The 21,892-nt window shown below is 40.3% G+C and overlaps 1 protein-coding gene across 9 annotated transcripts in view; it reads left to right on the top strand.

Annotated features, from left to right (window-relative positions):
* The window catches only part of Hmbox1 (homeobox containing 1), a 135,728-nt gene that overhangs the window by 72,905 nt on the left and 40,931 nt on the right, over positions 1-21,892 (top strand). The window lies entirely within an intron of this gene.

Below are 21,892 nucleotides of genomic sequence, written 5' to 3'. Positions count from 1 at the left end.
TGTGTGTGTGTGTGTGTGTGTGTGTGTGTGTGTGTGTGTTGGTGTGTGTCACAGTGTATGTGTTGTTGTTGTTGTTGTTTCCTTGGGGTGTTTTTTTTTCTTTTTTCCTTTTACCATGTGTGTTCCAGGGATTAAATTCAGGGCATAAGCCTTGTTGGCAAGCACCTTTACCCACTGAGCTATTCTGGGAGCCCAGGAAACTCTATAACACAACTCCCATGTCCATTTTTATTGCCATCTTCTTCATGTATACTCATGGCTGAATCTAACTTCTTAGAGTTTTGAGTGCTCATGTGCATGCTCTTAATCCTTGACTTACTTGGGAAGTCTGTACCTCCCTGGCATAGCTTTACCCTTTCCTACTTACAGCAGCTCATTCTGTTAGGGTGCCGTTCTGTCATCGGCACTGAGACAATCCTTAGGTTTAATCCTCACTTGAGTGATGCAGTTTCTTCAGAGGGTTTGTCACTGTGTGCATACTTGGAACAATTTACACCCATCTTGCTGCCTGGTAGAGCTGGTTGAGGCATAAAGGAGCTGGCTGGGTTTAGCTCAAATCACAGGTCATACACTGTTTTGGGATGTTTGCTTGCTCAACAATCTCATTACATTTTTGTGTGTAAGAAAGTTGCAGGGTTTTTGTTTGTTTTGTTTTAATTTACAAAGCAGGGCTGGAGAGATAGCTCAGCAGTTCAGAGCATTGTCTGCGCTTCCAGAATTCCTGACTTCAATTCCCAGCAACCACATGGGGCCTCACAACCATCTATAATGTGATCAAATGCCCTCTTCTGGTGTGCAGGTGTACATGCAAATAGAGCACTCATATACATTAGATAAATAAACAAAATTCTTTAATTTACAAAGCAGGAGAATGAGGAAAGTAATAAGCAGGCTAATTTATTTTTTATCTATTGGCTAATTCACTGAGTTGTGTTTCTTGTATATTATGAATTAGTCACATTTGTGTCCCAGCCTGTCCAGCCAGGAAGCTAACAGAAACCGTGCTTCTCGTTTCTTGGAAGAACAATAAGTTAGTGGCTGACCCTCTTAGGTCAGGGTGATCCTGGGTTGGGAAGCCTTCCCATCCCTGGCATATCCAACCATAACCTAGACATGCTTTTCTGTTGTTCTGTAGCAGATTCTCTGAAAGTCATTTGAGCTTGACTCTAATATGTGAAATCAACATTAAGATAAAAATCAGAGCGGATGGTGCCTTACAGCAGAAAATGCTAAATAAGAAAGTGTAGCAAGGTGCCAACTTACGACACATGTGCTGTTCCAGAAGCAAATGCAGAGGCTGCTTTTTATAGATTCGGAGGGCTTCTATAATAAGACAAACAAGACGTGCAGGGGTGGGGTCTGTATAAATAATATCCTGCTGATAGAAGAAATGACAGTGTAAACAGGATATAATAACAGTGCCTGCCGAATTTCCAGCATGTTATTTGTAGATTCCTTCACAGTCGCAGCTGCTCCCACCATGGGTGGATTTTTACCTCTGCAAGAGGTCAGCCAAGATACTAGCTTTTCACTAACAATGATAGGGTGGAGGGTATACCCTGGGCTTTAGTAATAAACACGTGCATTTTATACTTACTGTCAGTAAAATGTTTTCTTCTCTTTTCTTTTTTTCTTTTTTTTTTTTCTCTCTCTTTTTTCTGACACAGGGTTTCTCTGTATAACAGCTCTGGCTGTCCTGGAACTCTCTGTAATCCAGGCTGGCCTCGAACTCATAGAGATCCACCTGCCTCTGCCTCCCAAGTGCTGGGATTAAAGGCGTGTGCCACCACCTCCCAGCTTGTAAAATGTTTTCTTAGACTGTTTAAGAATTCCTAAAACAAACCAAAAAATTTAATGACTTCTGGGAAAAACTGGGCACACTCAGAATAAATGAGTAGATAGATAAAGGTTGATGAGTGCTTATCAGCCAAAGAAATAAACTAATTGATGTCATGTTTTCTGGGAAAAAATGGATACATGGGAGAAGGAGAAAGGTAACATCTGAACTTTAAGAACTTTATAACAGTTGTGTTGAATTGATAGGGCACAGTGGGACGCCAGCAGGCACTGAGATTTCAAGGTTCTTTCTGCCATCTCACCATTTTGGGACCCACAGCCTCATTGTCCTTATTTGTAACATGTGGGACTTTGACCAAATAAATGTTCTCTTAGTCCATGTAACAAAATGTCGTAAATTGGGTGGTATACAAACATAAATGTATTTCTCACACTTCTGGGGACCAGGAAACCCTGAGCTAAGGCAGGTTCTGTGTCTGGGGACTGCCTGCTTTTCTGGCCCATACACTACTCCTTCTTGCTGTGCCTTCACATGGTGGAAGGGGCGAAGGGTCTTCCAGGCCCCGTGTGGTGCTGATCCTACTCGTGCAGGTCTGCCCATGTGACCTACTAGGCAGCCTCCAGCAAGGCCTCCTCATGGGAACATATCACCTTAAAGGCAGAGATCTCAACAGCAGCTTGTGGTGGGCATAGACATTTGCAATACAGCTAGTCCATCTTTTATCTAGCTGTACATTTGACATGTGTACTACTTGGATCTAATGTTTTCACTTCCAGTTCACTTCCCTTGTTACTTATGTCTAAAATGAAGAATGAAAAATATTATATATACATCAACATTTTTGCAATTGTAAAAAAAGATATTGCTCTTTTTCTTAATCAGAGAACTTTAGACTAGGTGTCATAAACCAACTAAGACATCAGTTTATATTTTTAAAATAAACTTTATTCTTTAGAGCAGTTTTTTTTTTTTTGTTCACGACAAAATTGAACAGAAAGTTGAGAGGCTTCCAAAATACCTCCTGGTCCACCACCCACAGTGGTACAGTTGTTGCAGTCAGCGAATCTGAACTGATGTCATTGGGAGCTAACACCCTACTTACAGTAGGTCCCCGCTGGGAACTGTGCATGCCATGGGGTTTTAACACAGGCCGAACACTGTATGCCCATCATTACAGTGCCACACAGGGTGATTCTGTGCTCTGCTGTTTGTTCTTTGCTCTTCCCAGCTCCTGCCACCATGGATCTTTGCCAAAGTGCTTGTCATTGCAGTCACATCACATTAGCTTCCGACTGGATTCTTTAGCTACTGACTGCATTGAAGGTTCCTCTGTGTCGCCTCATAGCTCAAGCACTTGTTCTCTTTCACTGCAAAGTAATCTCATCATCCGGATACCACACTTTATCCATTTCCTACTAGCGGATGTATTGCTTTCAAATCTTGTCAATTATGAGTAAAGTTGTTATTAAAAAGTAGAATTTATATTTAAATGAAAATAGCAGTGTTGCTTCAGCATATATCAGACTGTGGAATCATCCTGTTATAATAGTTAGAAATAATTCATTTGCTCATTTGACAAGACTTTATCAGGCTGGCTTTAAGAAAATACCCAGTCTGAAAGCTGTTTTTTATCTGTCTACACAACAAGCAGGCTTCGAGGTGGGAGGTATGACTGTCTCCAGATTAAATGTTTGGAGCTGTAATTTCTCTATTCAGAGGCTTTCAGACTTTTTGAACAGGCTCTCTCTGTACTGCTGTCCTAAGTGTTTTATGTAGTATATTTGGGCTTTCTCTTGCAGGACTGTGTATTCTTCTATCTTCCTCTTCAAACTCTGGGCAAACAGTTTGCCTGTAAAGCAAGCGCACGAGGGTACACTGTTTTCTCTAATAGGAAGAAGCCCACCTCTTCCGTGTGATGCCCGTAATTTCTCACTCTGGTGGTGATTGAGAAGCTGTAGTGTAGACAGTTCCTGAGGAGGCTTATTTTAAAGCAGCTCTCTGTGGTTACTATAATGCATCTGTCCCTCTGGGCTTCCATAATCTTACATGCAGAATGGAGCGTTGTACCTTTCCATGTGAAAGTTAGGTTGGCTGGCCAGCCTTACAACAAGAACCATGTTTGCCACTTAGACTTAAAGCAGAAGCCACATTAACTGATTCGCATACCCCAAAGGCTTGCCAGAGACTGTCGAAGATGATACTCAGGTGTGTTTTCTATGTCACACTCAGCAATTCTCATTTCGGTGAAAAACCAACTGATAAACAACCCTGTACCTAAAAAGTAATGTCTCTTTGTGAGAAAAATTACTTATTACCACAATGTAATTTACTTTTTTTTACCATTAGGTAATAGTATATTGAGGTGGTGAGGTGAGCAATAATGGCTCCCCAATCCTAATGACTTTGAGTTCTATCCTTGGAGCTCACTTGCTGGAAGGGAAGAGCTAACTCCTGAAAGTTGTCCTCTCTGGCTTACACGTGCATGCTACGGTATGTAACACACACACACACACACACACACACACACACACACACACACACACAGTAAGTAAACAAATGCAGTTTCTTCTTTAAAGCTAAGCCTGGTGACGTGTGCCTATGATCCCAGCACTAAGAAGGTACAGGCCATAGTATCAAGAATTCACAATTATCCTTGCTTGAACTCAGAATCAGTATGAACTATGTGAGGTCAGGTTGAAAATAAACAATAAATACTTTAAAAATAAAACAGGGATCTGGGCGTGGTGGCGCATGCCTATAATTCCAGCACTCAGGAGGCAGAGGCAGCAGGACTCTGAGTTCGAGGCCAGCCTGGTCTACAAATTGGGTCAAGGACAGACAAGGCTACAGTAAGTAAATAGATGCGTGAACAGAGGGCCAGGGGTGGGGGGGGGGCTGGGGGGGCGGCGGGGGAAGATAGATGCATGTCCAAACGGGAGGAAAGTCGGGAGGCATTTCCTGTGAGATGGGAGCCGAGCTGTATCCTGTGTGACTGTCTCCAGGTCTTCCAGGCAGATGTGTGGACAGTGGCCTGTTTTTGGCACATTCACTTTAAAGTGCATATCCAAGGAAACATTGTCACAGACTTGTCACTGATCTTTATGAGAAACTCTTAGAAACCGTCATTTTTTGATTCTATATTTAAAAGGCAGGGAGTCTTGCTATGTCACCCTGTCTGGCCTGGAATTCACTGTGTAGCTCAACATTACCTCAACCCTAGATCTGCCTGCCTCAATCTTCTAAATGCTGTAACTTGATTGGCACATGCGACTGTGGTGTTTTTGTAAAGCAATTGTTTAAATTAATCTTTTGAGTTTGAGTTCTTTTTAAACCTAGAATATACTGTTTTCTTAAAGATTCTTGTTTTCTTTTGACTTTTTTTTTTTTTCAGACAGGGTTTCTCTATGTAGGCTTGACTGTCCTAGACTCACTTTGTAGACCAGGTTGGCCTTTAACTTACAGAGATCCCCCTGCCTCTGCCTCCTGGAGTGCTGGGATTATAGGGATGTGCCACCACACCTGGCTTTTGACAGTTTCTAGCAGAAAGATTGCCTTTTGCTCCCACTCTCTTTCACTACTTAGATGACTTTTGAATGCTGTTTGCCTTGATTTTTTTCCATAATAGAGTGTCTTTGAAATATTTGTGTATAATCATCTTAAGATTAATATCTCTTAAACTTTGTTGGTCTGTGTGTTCAGTCTCTGTTTTGGCCTTGTCATTAGGCAAGTGGCTGACATGAGTTCTTGGCCAGTTCTGGTTGGTACTGGTGTGCACCTTCTAGGCTAAACCTCTTTTTAAAGATTTATTTTTTATTTTTTATTTTTAGCTGTAATTGATGTGACACTTACCAAGTGCTAGATGCTATGCTAACTGCTTTATATAATTGAGAAATAGGTGTGAAGTCCCACAGTTACAGATGAGAAAACCAAGGCAGGGAGATGGCTGGCTTACCTGTTGTGCAGCTCTTGTTCACTCTAGTCAGGGTTTTTAGGCATAGGCGGGTCAGCATGGAGAGAATGCGTGTAGTTGAGGGTCAGCTGTTCCGGGCCGGGATTCAGAATATGATTTATGTAGCTTACCACTCACTTTTCAGAGCGGGGCCTCTCCAGAGTAACTGTCCACTTCCATACCCAGTAAGGGCTTGAGCCATGATGTTTTTAATCCGGGCTCTGCTTAATTCCCACACCAGCACTCATTGTCTGGTGTCAGGGTCTGATACAGCTCTTAGAAAATGGAGGTACTATACATAAACACATACGGGACTTCTGATACACAGAGCATGCCACGTGTCATAGGAGATGACTTTATTCTTTCTTACGAAGCATAGATGTCCCTGTGTCTTGACATTTGTCTACTATAGAACTCTGGGTCAAATGTTGAGAAGTGGAGAGACGTACCTCCCTTCCCTTGGTTCAGATCCCAGGGCTAGAACTTTGTCTATTCTCCATGAAGGTCGTGTCCGCTGTACCCAGGCGTTAGGCTGCTCCTATCCTTAGTCTGCAGGCTAGTTGAGACCTGCTCGGTCAGGTGTGCTGATGGATGTCTTCAGGTAGTTGCGGGTTTTCTTCTGGGGGGGGGGGCGCTCAGGGTTTGAGACGAGGTTTCTCTGTGTAGCCTTGGCTGTCCTGGACTCTCTTTGTAGACCAGGCTGGCCTAGAACTCACAGCAATCTGCCTGCCTCTGCCTCCCAAGTGCTGGGATTAAAGGTGTGCGCCACCCCTGCCTGGCAGGTTTTCTTATATATTGTTGTAGACTAGTACAGAATGTTACTTTGGCCAGCTTTCATTTATTGAGTGAACTCTGCTCTCCCAAGGTAAGACACACTTAGTCATGGCTTAATTTTTTTTTTTTAATGTGATTGGATTCAGTGCTCTGGTATTTTGTTGAGGATTTTTGCATATGCATTCATATGGGATATTGTTGACACTTCTTTAAACTCTAATTTATTTGCAGTGTTGACACCTCTACCTCCCTTCCACCAACCCCTTAACCCTAAGTAAGAGAGAAAGGTCAGTGGGGAAAGAGGGTGCAGACCCCTTTACTTCTGGCTGTTTAGGGTCTATGGGTTCTTTTGGGGGCAATATCAAGCAAGCAGCAAGCAGTTTCCTCTAAGCCGCTGCACTGAAATGTTTCTCTCCCTCTATGTCCAAGCCGCCACACCATCTGTCCCTGGCCACCTGTCGCCACTGCATGCCACACTTTCTCTGGATGCACTCTCCTATTTATCTTCCTCAGAGTCCTAGGCCACGCCCCCTCTCTGTGCTGGTGCTTCAGGAAGCAGGCCATTACCAGCTGGCAAAGACCACACCCTGCATGAGACACTTATCAGCTGTGGACAAACTAAAGCCTGAACTAAAACCCCACACTTGGGGTTAAAACAAAAACATATTTACATAACATAACTGAGTTTACAAAGAAACCAAAACTTCCATTACAGGATATCAAGCCACAGTGCTACTTTCATGGATCAAGTTGGGAGTAGTTTATAGTTTGTAGTTTAGTTGTGGTTTTGTTTTTTTTTTTTTCTCTCTAGAATTTTGTTTACTTCATCTTGATTACAGATTTGGTTTACAAACCGTTGTTCATGACCCGTTTTATCTCTGCAGAGATGAGCCGCAGCCTTACTGGAGCTCTAAGAGTTGAGTTCTCTGTTTTGGTCAGGCTGTGACTGACGGGTATTTACAACTGTAAGCTTCCGCCCAAGCACTGCCTTCGTCTCTTCATTGTGCAAGTTATGTTATATTTTCCTTTCTAATCATCGCAGAGGTGTTTTATAATTTCTTCTTTGGCTCATTGATTAGGAAAGTATTATTTAATTTCCATATGTTATTAAATTTCCCACCATTTTTCTCTTGTCTTCTCTTTCTCATTTAACTCAGGATCTTCTGCATATTAACTATGCACTCCATCACTGTACTTATTCCAGATTCCATTGCAGTTGGAGAACAGAATCTGTTTATTCCTTCTGGAAATAGTGTCACTTTTTCTGAGACTGTTTCATTCACAGTTGCCCTGTAGTTTGAGAACTGAGGGATGTGATTCCCTGAAGTGGAGTAAATATCGACCTGGCAAACACTGATAATGGCATGTTTTCTGCATGTGCTGGGTAGGATGTTGGTTAGGCTTTGTTTCCTGCTTCTGTCTTGTTTGCTCTCTAATATTTTATTTTTGAAGAGTTGTGTGTTGGCGTTGCCATGTACTAGTCTCACCCACTGCTCCCTTTAGTGCTCATCAGTTTTTTTTGTTGCATGAATTTTGAGGTTCTGTTTTATATGTTTATGGTTTTAGTTATATCTTTTTTTTATATATTGACTGTGTGTTTGGGTTCAAGGTAGAATGTAGCCCAGGCTTACCTGGAACACTTGATTATCCTGCCTCAACCTCCAGAGTTCTGGGGTTACAGGCATGTGCTATGTGTTCTCCTCTGAATTCTCCCAGAATTACAGGGTGCTTTTTTCTCTTTCTCTTTCTTTCTTTCTTTTTTTTTTTTTTCTTTTCTTTTCTTTTTTTTTTTAATATCAAGTTTTTTATTTTGTCTGGTGGTAGCTGCTGTCTATATGATCTGCCTTTTCCAAATCTGCTTTCAACATATTTGTCTTTGAATGTGAAACCTGTTTTGTGTAGATAGTATATAGTTGACTATATGCTTTTTTCTTCTCTCATACTTCTAGACTCTAGCTTCCCTTCCCACCACTCCTCCCACTCCCTAGACCTTCCCACCACTCTTCCCACTCCCTAGACCTTCCCACCACTCCTCCCACTCCCTAGACCTTCCCACCACTCTTCCCACTCCCCTAGACCTTCCCTCTCACCCAGATTACCACCCCCAACCCCCATCTCTCCCAGAACAGAGCAGACCTCCCAGGACATCAATTGAATATGGCATAACAAGATATTAAAAAAGCTAAGCACAAACACTCAGATCAAGGGTGAGCGAGGCAACCAGTAGGAGGGAAAGGGTTCCAAGAGCAGGTGATTCAGAGACACCCCCATTCCCATTATCAGGAGTCTCCCCCAAAATACCAAGCCAACAACCATAACTTATATGCAGAGGACTTAGCACTTCAGTCTCTGTGAGCCCACATGAACCCTGCTTGGTTGTTTCTGTGGGGCCATCTTCTCTCTGTCTTTGACCCCTCTGGCCGTCATAGTTCCTCCTCTGCCCTTCTACCAGGTTCCCTGAGTTCTGAGAGAAGGACCTGATGGAGACCTCTACTTTGGGTTCTCTCTCCACCCAATGTCTGCTGTATCTCTGTATCTGCTCCCATCAGCTTCCAGAAGCAATGGAGGAGTGTTCCCCTTGCTCCACATCCTCACCAGCATGAGCCGTCACTTGTGTTACTGATCTTAGCCATTTGGACAGGTAGAAGATAGAACCTCAAGGTAGTTTTGATTTGCATTTTCCTGATGGCTAAGGATGTTGAACATTTCTTTTAAGTGTTTTCCAGCCATTTGAAGTTCTCTGTTTGGTTCTGTATCTGAGTTTTTAATTGGATTGTTTGGTTTGTTGATGTCCAGTTTCTTGATTTTTCTTTGTTGTTGTTTTGATTAGTTTTGATTTTTTTTTTTTTTTTTTTTTTTTTGTTTCGTTTTGCTTTGGAGACAGTTTTCTCTTTGTAGCCTTAGCTGTCCTGAAACTCACTCAGTAGTAGACCAGGCTGGCTTCCAACTCAGAGATCAGCCTGCCTTTGCTTCCCAAGTGCCACCACACTGACAGCTGAATTCTTTGTATATTTTGGATATTAGCCTTCTACCAGATGTGGAGTTGGTGAAAATCTTTTTCCATTCTGTAGGCTGCTGTTTTGTCCTATTGATGGTGGTGTCCTTTGTCTTGCAGAAGTTTCTCAGTTTCATGAGGTCCCAATTATTAGTTGTAAATCTTTGTGTTTCTGCTGTTGTCTCCTATACCAGTACATTCAAGGCTGTTTCCTACTTTCTCTTCTATCAGGTTCAGTGTATCTGGTTTTTTTTGTTGTTGTTGTTTGTTTGTTTGTTTTCTTTTTTGAGACAGGGTTTCTCTGTGTAGCCTTGGCTGTCCTGGACTCACTTTGTAGACCAGGTTGACTTTGAACTCACAGCAATTCACCTGCCTCTGCCTCCCAAGTGCTGGGATTAAAGGCGTGTGCCACTACGCCCAGCTGTATCTGGTTTTATTTTGTAGTCTTTGATCCACTTGGACTTGAGTTTTGTGCAGGGTGATAGGTAGGTGTCTATTTGAATTCTTCTGCATGCAGACATCCAGTTAGACCAGCATCATTTGTTGAAGATGCTTTCTTCTTTCTATTTTGTATTTCTAGCTCCTTTATCAAAAATCAGGTGTCTGTAGATATGTGTAGGTCTTCTATTCAGTTTCGTTGATCAGTGTGTCTGTTTTTACTCCAATACTATGTGGTTTGTATTAATATACCTCTGTAATATAGCTTGAAGTCAGGGATGGTGATACCTCCAGAAATTCTATTGGTCGTGATTGTTTTAACTATTCTTGGTTTTTTGTTTTTCTATATGAAATTGAGAATTGCCCTTTCAAAATCTGTAAAGAAATATGTTGGGATTTTGATGGGGATTGTGTTGAATCTGTAGATTGCTTTTGGTAGCGTGCCGATTTTACTATGAGCATGGGAGAGCTTTCCTTGTGATATCTTCTTCAATTTCTTTCTTTAAAGACTTAAAGTTTTTTATCATACAAACCTTGGTTAGGCTTACACTAAACTATTTTATATTATTTGTAGCTATTGTTAAGGGTGTTGTTTCCTTGATTTCTTTCTCAGCCCATTTGTCATTTGTATATATAGTAGGGCTTCTGATTTTTTTTTTTTTTTTTTTTTTTTACCTTAATCTTGTATCCAGCCACTTAGCTGAAGATTGTCTATCAGCTGTAGGAGTTCTTCAGTAGAATTTTTGGAGTCTTTTTATCTATACTGTCCTATCATCTGCAAATAACAGTACTTGGACTTCTTCTGACTTGTAACGCCTTGACCTCCATCAGTTGTCTTGTTGCTCCAGCTAAGACTTCAAGTACTATATTGAATAGATATGGAGAGAGTGGGCAGCCTTGTCTTGTCCCTGATTTTAGTGGAATTTCTTTGAGTTTCTCTTCATTTAACTTGTTGGCTATTGGCTTGCTGCAAATTGCTTTTATTATGTTTAGCTTTGTTTTCCTAGTATCCCTAATCTCTCCAAGACTTTTATCATGAAGGAATTTGAATTTTGTCAATATTTTGGCACCTAATGAGTGATCATGGGTTTTTTGTTCTGTTTTGCTGTCTGTTTTGTTTTTCTTTCAGTTTGTTTATATGGTGAATTACATTAGTGGATTTTCATATGTTGAACCATCCCTGCATCTCTGAGATGAAGCCTACTTGGTCATGGTGAATGATCTTTTTGATATGTTCTTTGATTTGGTTTGCAAGTATTTTTGCATCAATGTTCATAAGAGAAATTGGCCTGAAATGCTCTTTCTTTATTGAGTTTTTATTTTGTTTAGGTATCAGGATGACTGTGGCTTCATAGAATAAGTTTAGCAATGTTCCTTCTGTTTCTATTTTGTGGACTAATTTGAGGAGTATTTGTGTTAGCTTTTCTGGCTCAGGGCATTTTTTTGGTTGGGAGACTTTTAGTGACTGCTTCAATTTCCTTGGGGTTATAGGTCTTTTAAGTTGTTTATATTATCTTGATTTAACTTTGACAAGTGGAGTCTATCAAGAAAATTATCCATTTCTTTCAAATATCCCAATTTTTTGGAGTATAGGTTTTTAAAAATATAATCTCATAATTCTTTAAATTTCCTCAGTGTCTGTTGATGTGCCCTATTTCTTGTTTCCAATTTTGTTAATTTAGATATTCTTTCTCTTAACTACTTAGTTTGGATAACAGTTTGCCTGTCTTACCGATGCTTCTCCAAAAAAAAAAAAAAAAAAAGAAAAGAAAGAAAAGAAAAACAACTCACTGATTCTTTGTATTGTATTTATTGATTCAGCCCTTAGTTTGATTGTTTCTTGCCACCTATTGTGTGTTTGCTTCTTCTTTTTGTTCTAGAGCTTTCAGATATTTTGGTTGGTTGTTAGTATGAGATATTTCTGATTTTTTTATGGGGGCACTTAGTGCTATAAACTTTCCACTTAATACCACTTTCATTGTGTTCCATAAGTTTGGGTGTGTTGTGCATTCAAGAAAGTCTTTACTTTCTTTCTTTTTCTATCTTAACCCAGTTTTCAATTGGTAGAGAGTCATTCACTCTCCATGAGTTTGTAGGTTTTCTGTAGTTTCTGTTGTTGAAATCCATCTTTAATCCATGGTAGTCTGATAGGTACAGGGTGTTAAACCAGTTTCCTTGTGTCTGTTTAGACTTGCTTTCTAGTCAAGTATGTGGTCAATTTTGGAGAATGTTCTATGAGGTGCTGAGAAGAAGGTATATTCTTTTGTGTCTGGGTGAAATGTTCTGGAGATATCTCTTAGATGCATTTGTTTATGGTATCTGTTAACTCCAGTATTTCTCTGCTTAGTTTTTGTTTAGATGGCCTTTCCACTAATGAGAGTGAGGTATGAAGTCTCCACTATCAGTGTACGAGGGTCAGTGTGTGATTTAAGCTTTAGTAATGCTTCTTTTACAATTGTGGGTACCCTTGGAGTTGGGGAACAGATTTGAAACATCATCTTGATTGATTTTTTCCTTCGACAAGGATGAAGTATCCTTCCCCGCCTCTTTGACTAATTTTGGTTTGAAGTCTGTTTTGTTAAATATTAGAACTGCTACACCAGCTTGCCTCATAGGTCCATTTGCTTGGAAATTTTTTCCAAACCTTTACTCTGAGGTAATGTCATCTTTGATGTTGAGGTGTGTTTCTTGTATGCAACAGTTTCTCATCCCTCTGTTAGTCTGTGTCTTTTTATTGGAGAATCTAGTCCATTGGTATTGAGAGAGAACACTAAGCAATAATTGTTAATTTCTGTTATTTTTGTTGGTTTTGGTTTTCACACACACACACACACACACACACACACACACACACACTTACCTTCTTTTTGTTTTGCTAGCGTGAGGTTATTTACTTCCTGTGTTCTCCTGCATGTAGCTAACCTCCTTGGATTGGAGCTTTCCTTCCGCTAGCTTCTATTAGGCTGGCTTTGTAAATAGATATTGTTTAAATTTTACTTTATCATAGAATATCTTGTTTTCTCCATCTATGGTAATAGAAAGTCTTGCTAGGTATAGTCTGGGCTGGCATCTGTGGTCTCTTAGAGTCTTCAGGACAACTGTCTAGGCCCTTCTGTCTCTTAGAGTCTCTATTGAGAAGTCAGTATAATTCTAATAGGTCTGCCTTTATATATTACTTGTTCTTTTTTCCTTGGGGCTTTTAGTATTTTTTTTTTCTTTTTTCTGTATGTTTAGTGTTTTGATTATTATGTAGTGAGGAAACTTTCTTTTCTGTTCCAATCTATTTGCTGTTCTGTATGCTTCTTGTACCTTTATAGGCATTTCCATCTTTAGGTTAGAACGTTTTTCTTTTGTGATTTGAGATTTTTTTTTTTTCCAATCTTTTATTTCTGTTATTCTTAGATTTTTATTTATTTATTTGTTTGTTTGTTTGTTTGTTTATTTTTACATCATCCCAGATTTCCTGGGTGTTTTGAGTCAGGAAATTTTTAGGTTTAATGTTTCCTTTGGCCAGTGTATCTATTTTTCCTATCATATCTTTAACACCTGATATTCACTCTTCCCCCTCTTGTATTCTTTTGGTGAAGCTTGCTAGATTTTTCATTTCCAGAATTCCCTCAGCTTGGGTTTTCATTAGTTTTTCTATTTCCACTTTGAAGTCTTGAGCAGTTTTACTCATTTCCTTCGACTACTGTTTGCCTCTCCCCACCTTTTGGCTTTCTTTTCTTTTCTTTTTGTTTTTGTTTTTCCAAGACAGGATTTGTCTGTGTAGCCTTGGCTGTCCTGGAACTCACTCTGTAGACCAGGCTGGCCTCGAACTCACAGCAATCTGCCTGCCCTGGGTTGGTCTTCTTGGCTTTTGTTAAGGGATTTATTCATTTCCTCTTTAAAGACTTCTATCATCTTCATAAAGTTGGTTATAAGGTCTTTTTCTTGTTCTTCAGCTCTGTTGGAATAGTCAGGGCTTGCTGTAGCAGGACAGCTGGGCTCTGGTGGGGAGTTACTGCCTTGGCTATTGTTTTTGTGTTAACACTCTGGCCTCTAGGCATTTGGGTTTGGGTGATTATAGGTCTGGGTGCTGATTTCTGAGTTTGTCTCTGTTGAATGGGAATTTTGTTCCTCAGTTTATTTCCTCTCTGGTCTTCTGGCCAGTGTGGCCTGTAGTTGATCAGGGATTCTCTGCAGGGAGTTGTGACTCAGCAACAAGTAGGTGTGCGGAGATTGGGGATAAACTTGGGGGGCACGGAGAGAATGGGTGAAACCATGGGCAGGCAGCCCGCCTGGAGTTCTGGTGGCCAGCGTGGCCTCTGGGCAACCAGGCTATACTCCAATATACAGTGTATTTTGTCTGTTCTGTGAGCTTCTGTCTTCTTTAGGAGTGTTTAATTCATTAAGATTTAATGTAATTACGATAGGCATGATTTATATCTACCGTGTTCTTTGTATGGTTTGTGCCTTTTTAGTTCCTTGTTTTCTATTGCTTTCTCCTTTTGTTAACTGGATACTTTCTAGTGCACAAGTGTAAATCCCTTGTAATCTGTTATATAGTTAGTTAGTTTTGGTAGATGTACTAAGGATTACTTTGGATATGTTAATATATAATAATGTAGTTCGCATTAATAGCCCAGGTTAATATCAATTTAATTTCAATACAGCTTTGTTCTTACATAGCTTCATTCTTCTTGTTTTGTGCCATTGTTGTCATACACATGTGCTCATTAGGATTTAATATGTAATTACTGTGTTACACTTATCTTTTCAATAAAATAGCACAGGGGAGCTGGGTGTGGTGGCTCACGCCTTTATTTTCAGCACTCAGGGAAGCAGAGGCAGGTGGATCGCTGTGAGTTTGAGGCCAGCCTGTTCTACAACATGAGTCCAGGACAGCCAAGGCTACACAGAGGAACCTTGTCTTGAAAAACAAACAAACCAACAAACCAACAAAAAAGGTTTTAAAATAGCACAGGGGGCTTACAGACTTAAAAATACCTTTGTCTTTTCTATTTATTTGTATGTAGTTTCTTTCTTGTCCATGTTTGCTGTCACTTGCTCCATCACAGTAGCAGGAGGGCATTGCAAAGCAAAGCTGCTCACCTCCTGGCAGCCAGGAAAAAGGGAGATCACAGGACTGGGGACACACACCCCTAGTATGTACTCTTAGAGGCCTGAGTCTTCCAAGTAGGCTTCACCTCTCAAAAGCCACCAGTTGGGGACATTTTTGGGTGCATCATGTAGCACCATTCTCTTTTCTGTCTTCAGTGTATTCCTGCTCCTGTCTGATGTCTTTCATTATACACTAGTAAATCGCCATTTCAGAGACACCCTGTGGCATTTCCTTTTGTTCCTCAGGCAGTGCCCTATCCTTCTCATGGCCATACAGACACTTCATAGACAAAGACTTATGTCAACTGTTTTAAATATATGCAAAAAACTAAAAGGAATAGTCAAAAGGATGAGAAAGATGTCTTAGCCTATAAAAACTATCAACAGAGACAATAATTATATGAAGGAACCAGAAAGAAAATTTGGAGTTCCAAAGTACAGAATGAAAATTTTGCTGGCAAGGGTCCACAGCAAATAAGAAGTAGCAGAAGCTGCTTCTGAGAAATCCACTCTTAGCCCTAATGAACATGCCATATACATAACATTTCTTTTCTCTCTTTTGTTTTCATTTCTTATTTTTGATTTGAAGACATTTTTATTACATTTTTGTTTATTTGGTGTGCGTGGTAGAGGCCCATGTGTGCCATGGCTCATGGTAGAGTTCAGAAGGCAATTTGTGGGAATTGGTACTCTCTTTCCACCATGGGAATCCTGTCTATGGATCAAACTCAGCATGTCAGACTTGGAGGCGCCTTTATATGCGTAGACATCGCACCAGCCCTGGTTTGGGGGTTTATTGATTTATAGTGTTTGAAGGTATGAGTTTTTGGGTTAACATACTTAAAGATCACTGGGTACCTTAAAATGTTAAAATTTTTCATCAAAATTTCAGTAATTTTAGCCATTATTTTCTCAGTATGTTCCTTATTTTCTTTGGTGTATCCTAAGAGTCATGTGTATTTGCTATGTGTGGTGGTACCCCTCCTGCTTGAGAAGCTTTGCTCTGTGGCATTTGGTCCCGTCCTCTGTTCCCATAAGTCATCTCACTTCACCTTTCAATGTGGTGATGAATGCTTCGGCTACTTCTTATTTGCTGTGGATCCCTGCCAGCAAATTTTTCATTTTATTACTTTGGAACTCCAAATTTTCTTTCTGGTTTCTTCATATAATTATTGTTTCTGTTGATAGTTTTTATAGGCTAAGACATCTTTCTCATCCTTTTGATTATTCCTTTTAGTTTTGTGCATATATTTAAAACAGTTGACATAAGTCTTTGTCTATAAAGTGTCTGTATGGATACTTGTTTCTGTTGTTGTATTGTATTTGTTATGTTATGTTGTCTGGTCTTTGACTGACTGCAGACAGTGTCTCACTCTGTAGCCTGAGCTGGCTTTGAGCACGTGGTAATCTTTCTGCCTCAGCCTCCTGTGTGCTGGGATTAGGGCATGAGCCACCATGACCAGCTTTGGGGTCACTTTTTATTGACTGTCCTTGTTAATGGCTTATTTACATCTATTGTGTGTGTGTCTATGTGACCAATGTGCACCCACATGTGTGCCTGGTGCCCTGGAGGCTAGAAGAGGGGGCTGGATTTAATTTTAAGCTAAAGCTTAAGTTACCTGGCTATTGCTGCTTCTGTATTTCTGTCCTATATTGTCTGGAATACTAAAGGCTTATGTCTCAAGATGCTAATAAAGTCTGGGATAAAATTTCATGCAGCAACAGATGACCAAGACACACACACACACACACACACACACACACACACACACACACACACACACACACACACTTTGGCTCTGTGACCTTCGTCTTCATTATAATTTTAATACCCAACTTTTGATCTTTAGTCAGCATTTTCATTCTGTTCTGACCCAAAGTTCTCACCATTCGATATTTTCTTATTTCCCAGTTTTCCTACTTTGAAGCCCTGTAGGTTTGTTGTAAACTGAGGTATATTCTACAAACAGCAAACTCCTAATGTATACAGTGAGTTTTGAAAAATGTGTATGTGTGTGATTGTGGTGTGACTCAAAATATAGATTTCCTCCTGCTCCTTCTTGGTTTTGTTTTCTAGTCAATACATAAATTTCACATTTTCAGCTTAACTCTTATTGGCCACAATCTCACTGTTGAGTTCTTACTGGTACAAGTTGATTGGTGTTCTTAGCCAGTTCTTGTCCACTTCAGTTGCCTGTGTTCCAATTTCATACTTGGAGGACAGTGTCACAGGGATAAATTGAGGTCACTGTTCCTTTGGCATATGTTCAGCTGTAGTAAACTCAGTGGAAATGGCACAGCAAGAATCTCTACCAGTGACATGCCTTTGTGAAAGGAAAGAAAGCAAGACACCTTTCATAAAGGCGCTGACAAACATTCTCTGATCACCTTCAAAGCTGCACAAACCATCGAGGACTTCCCTTGCAGGTTTGGTTTTCAGCACCTACACAACAGCCCACAACCACCTGAAACTCCAGTTCCAGGAATCCAGCACCATCTTCTGCAGTGTACATCATCCCTGTCCCCCTCCCCCACGAAGTAAGTCTTTACGAAGAACAATCAATAAAAATGACCCCAAACCTGGTCATGATGACTCATGCCGTAATCCCAGCACACAGGAGGCTGAGGCAGAAAGATTACCACGTGCTCAAAGCCAGCTCAGGCTACAGAGTGAGACACTGTCTGCAGTCAGTCAAAGACAGACAATACAACATAACAAATACAACAACAGAAAGAAGTGACCTTACAGAGCGTAGCTGGAGGTCTCATGAAGTTGCTGTCACCTGAGCTAAGTGAGGATTTAGGTCTATAATGTGCAAGATGAAGAAAATTCTCAGACATGGAAGGAAAGTATGTCCCTTAATATGTGTAGAAACCTAAATGCATGCTCTTTAAAACCATGTATATGCATGAACTTATGTGTTACGTGTATCGGGAAGGTCTTATGCATTCATATCAAACAAACAAAAATGGTTCTAAGATAGAAAATAAGTGCTGGGAAAGAAGTGTTTTCCTATATGTGTCTGATGTTCTTGAATTTTTATAGAGAATGATTGTATTTTAGCTTAAAACCTGAGTCATAAGATTGGTGGTGACACACACTTACAATCTAGCCCTCCAAAGGTCTAAAATAGGAAGATTGTGCTTGGGAGATGAACTTGAGACACATAGTGACTTCCAGGCAAGACAAGGCTATCCAGTGAGACTATGGCTCAAATAATAATAAAAACATATCTAAACATATCTCTGATTGCATTATGAAAATAAATTATAGAGATGGTAGCAGTTGTGTGGTAGAAAATTGCTGAAGGAGGTGCAGTGGTCAAACTTAAGAGGAACATTAATGAGGATTTTATATTTTGCAGTTCTGTGATGGCCTGTTCATGTCGTCAGAGTTATTACAGTTGTCCAGGTAGAAAAGGCTAAGATTCTAGAATACAGGAATGAGGACTGGATGGAAGAAATTGGATAAAAATGCAAGCATTACGGGAGAGTGTAGTTGAACGTAAAACGGAACTAGCTCACATAGGAAGATAGGCAGATGAGGGATGCAGATTATGAATTAACCTTTCTGTATTGACCTATGAGATGTTCTCACTGAGGCCGCCTAGCCAGTGGTTTTCAAGAACAGTCTTGAAATTACACGACATTTTAAGTCATTATTGTTGATAATTAAGATGATCAAAGGAAGAAGCTTAGATATGGAATCCCACGGCCACTAATGAGCAGGGAGCTGTCGTAGCACCTGGAGCCAGAAAGATGCTCTGAGGAGCTGGGTCTCTCGCTCCGGGAATGATAACAATATGAATGGCCAGTAATGTCATATTCCGTAAGTTGTGGCAGGAAGCAAAACATGGAGAGGTAGAGTCCAGGACTAAGACTTAGAGACTGGGTTATGGCTGAGAGCCCTCTAGTGGAAGGAAGAGGGGTGTCTACACTCCAGGAAGGAGCCTGTAAAGTTGAAGTACGTTTGTGAATGGGGCCTAAAGATTGTTCCCACCACCTTTGGATACATGGGGCTTACTTTCTCACTGGAAAGAAATTAAACAGGGGTTAGGTTTAGTCGGTGTATGTAAATTATATGTAAATTTATTTTTGCTTTTTCCTTGCAAGAGGTAGAAAAAAAGAGGTTTTTGAAAAGCTGAAACTTTTACAGAGGTTTTCTTCCACATCAGGGAGGGCACTGTCAGGGCTGACAAACAGTGAAGAGGTGCTGCTGAGACCTGAATGCCACGTCCCACAGAGCTTCCAAAGCAGCCCGGAAGTTGGGCCAAGGACCCACAAGAAAAGTAATTTCCCAGTGTGGCATGTGCATCAGTTTTGCAGTGCTTCTTCTGGAAAATGGCTCACTTAACTGGTTTGTTTTCTGCATTTATTGTCTGAATCTAATGTGAGTCAGGAGGACAGCCTGTATCACTTGTTCCTCCCTTTGTTTTATTAAATTCATAGTTGCACAGAGAGAAAACTGTGTGGTGATATATTTTTAAGTCAGTCACATGTTTACCTCAGAGTAAAATTGCAAACAAAAGACAGAAGTGGACTCATTTTTATAAATCTTCATTCACTTTATTTGCACTATTTCTAAAAGAATAAAGAAAAACTAAAATATTCAGTGTTAAAAGTCAGAAATTAAAGCATTTGTAGGAAGACTATGAAAGCTGTATAGGTAGAAATGCAGGAAAAGTTTATAGTTTTAGGTTTGTAGTGTGTATCTGTATGCTTTTGATACAGATAGATATAAATGTAATACATAAAATTATATAATCATAAAAGTATGTACTTTCTGATTTATATCAAGGTCATCTTTACATATTGCCAAAGTACATACACCTACCTACTTTTGAATCTTAAAAACTTGTGAGGATCTTTTTAAAATTTAAATATATACAGTAGGTGACAACTCAGTGACTTTTATAACGTATAGATACCCACATTACCACCTTCCAGTAAAGAGCACCACTGGTCACCACAAAAGCTTCATCCTAAACCTTTTCTTTCCCACATGGGTACCAGGATGCTGATTTGCATTCTTATAGATATATTAATAGATGTTAATATATATGTAAATATAGGCAGTTTTACGTTCACCTACGCTCTCCCCTAATGCTTGCATTTTCATCAAATATCTTCCATCCGATCCTCATTCCTGTATTCTGGAATCTTAGCCTTTTCTACCTGGACAACTGCAATAACTCTGATGACATGAACAGGCCATCACAGAACTGCAAAATATATAGATACCGTGTGTGGCTTTTGGGAGCAGCGTTGTTTCTGTGAGGTCTGCCCATGTGGGTGCTTGCAATGGCACTCTGAAGGAAAAGACACAGATATCATGGTGTGTGCAGTCTGCAGTTGATGGCCATTTAGGCTGTTGAACCAGGGAATGCTTTGTGTAACGCTCATTTGTGAGGCTTCTTGTGTATGTCTTTGAAGTATGTTTGTGCTGGGCAAGTACACATTCCTGTGGGCTGTATAACCAAAGTTCTCCTTTTGTGGATACTGTCTATTTGTTTCTGAAAATAGCCCTGCCCTCCTTGAATCCCTTCTCTTGCTAACACTGAGTATTAATGGGTTGTTGTTGTCAGATTAGTTTTGGGGGTTTGTAGCTTTTAAAATATATTAAATATAAGTGCACACCAGTGTTTGTTATGAAAGTAAGTATACTGTAACCCGATAGCCTCTCGACAGGCTCTGCTCCCTCCTACCCAGCATGGACAGCTCTCATAGCTGACGGGCTCTGAGGTTCGTTCTATATGTGCGCTAATGTGAAGAAGACTTAATATTGGAGCAAGCTAACAGATCTCAGCCATACTTTTTCTTAACAATTTTTTTAAAACTCCCCCCCTTTTCACTTATGTGGTAACAGCAGGAAAATCCATTTGACTGGTTTTATTTGGTTGGTAAGAAAATGGATTTCAATTTTATGTAGTAAATGATCATTTTTTTCATTTTTGTTTTAAGAGTAATATTAAAAAGATGCCATGATGGCTAAAACTAGAGTTTTGGTGATGATATTGCCAAACACAGCTGATTTAATTATCCAGAATAATCAAATTGTCTCCTAACCAGCGTTCAGCACTAGCTACCAGCAGCTGCACCGCATAGACCTTCTACCACTGGGGACTGTCTCCGGAAATTATTTGGGAACATTTTCAAAAAGACTCACACCCCTTGAAAAAGATGGGCTCAGTGGGTAGAGGTGCTTGACACCAAGCCTGACAATCTGTGTCCCATTTCTGAAACCCATGTGTTAAAAAAAAATGGCTCCCACAAGTTGACCTCTGACCTTGTACACTGGAGACACACACACACACACACACATCTTCTCCTATGTTTTCATTCATCATCTTCTAACAAGAGTTGCTAAATGTCTGAAACCCGTCCTGCCTCCTGTTAAGCACAATAGCTTTACACAGCTGTTTGCACGTGGTGTTTGATGGTACACAGTTGCCACAGTCAGTCTCTTAGCCCTTTGGAGCAGAGGTTCCCAACCTTTCTAATGCTGCAACCCTGTAATACAGTTCTTTGTGTTGTGATACTCTCAGTCATAAAAGTATTGTGTCACTACCTCATATCTGTAATTTTGCTACTGTTATGAATTACAATATAAATATCTGATATGCGGGATATCTGGTATGTGACTCCCAAAGGAGTCAAGACTCACTGCTTTGGAGACTCTCTAACTTCAAGACAGGGTTTCTCTGTATAGATCATGCTGGCCTCAAACTCAGAGATCTGCTTGCCTTTGCCTCCTGAGTGCTGGGGTTAAAGGCGTGTCCCACCACTGCACAGCATGCTTTGGAGGCTTTAAGATGTGTGAACTCTCTAGAATAGC

Source organism: Acomys russatus, chromosome 18 (genome assembly GCF_903995435.1).
Source record: "Acomys russatus chromosome 18, mAcoRus1.1, whole genome shotgun sequence".
NCBI classification, from domain to species: Eukaryota; Metazoa; Chordata; class Mammalia; order Rodentia; family Muridae; genus Acomys; species Acomys russatus.
Note: the sequence above shows the minus strand (reverse complement) of the source record. Positions and strands in the feature narration are given on the sequence as shown.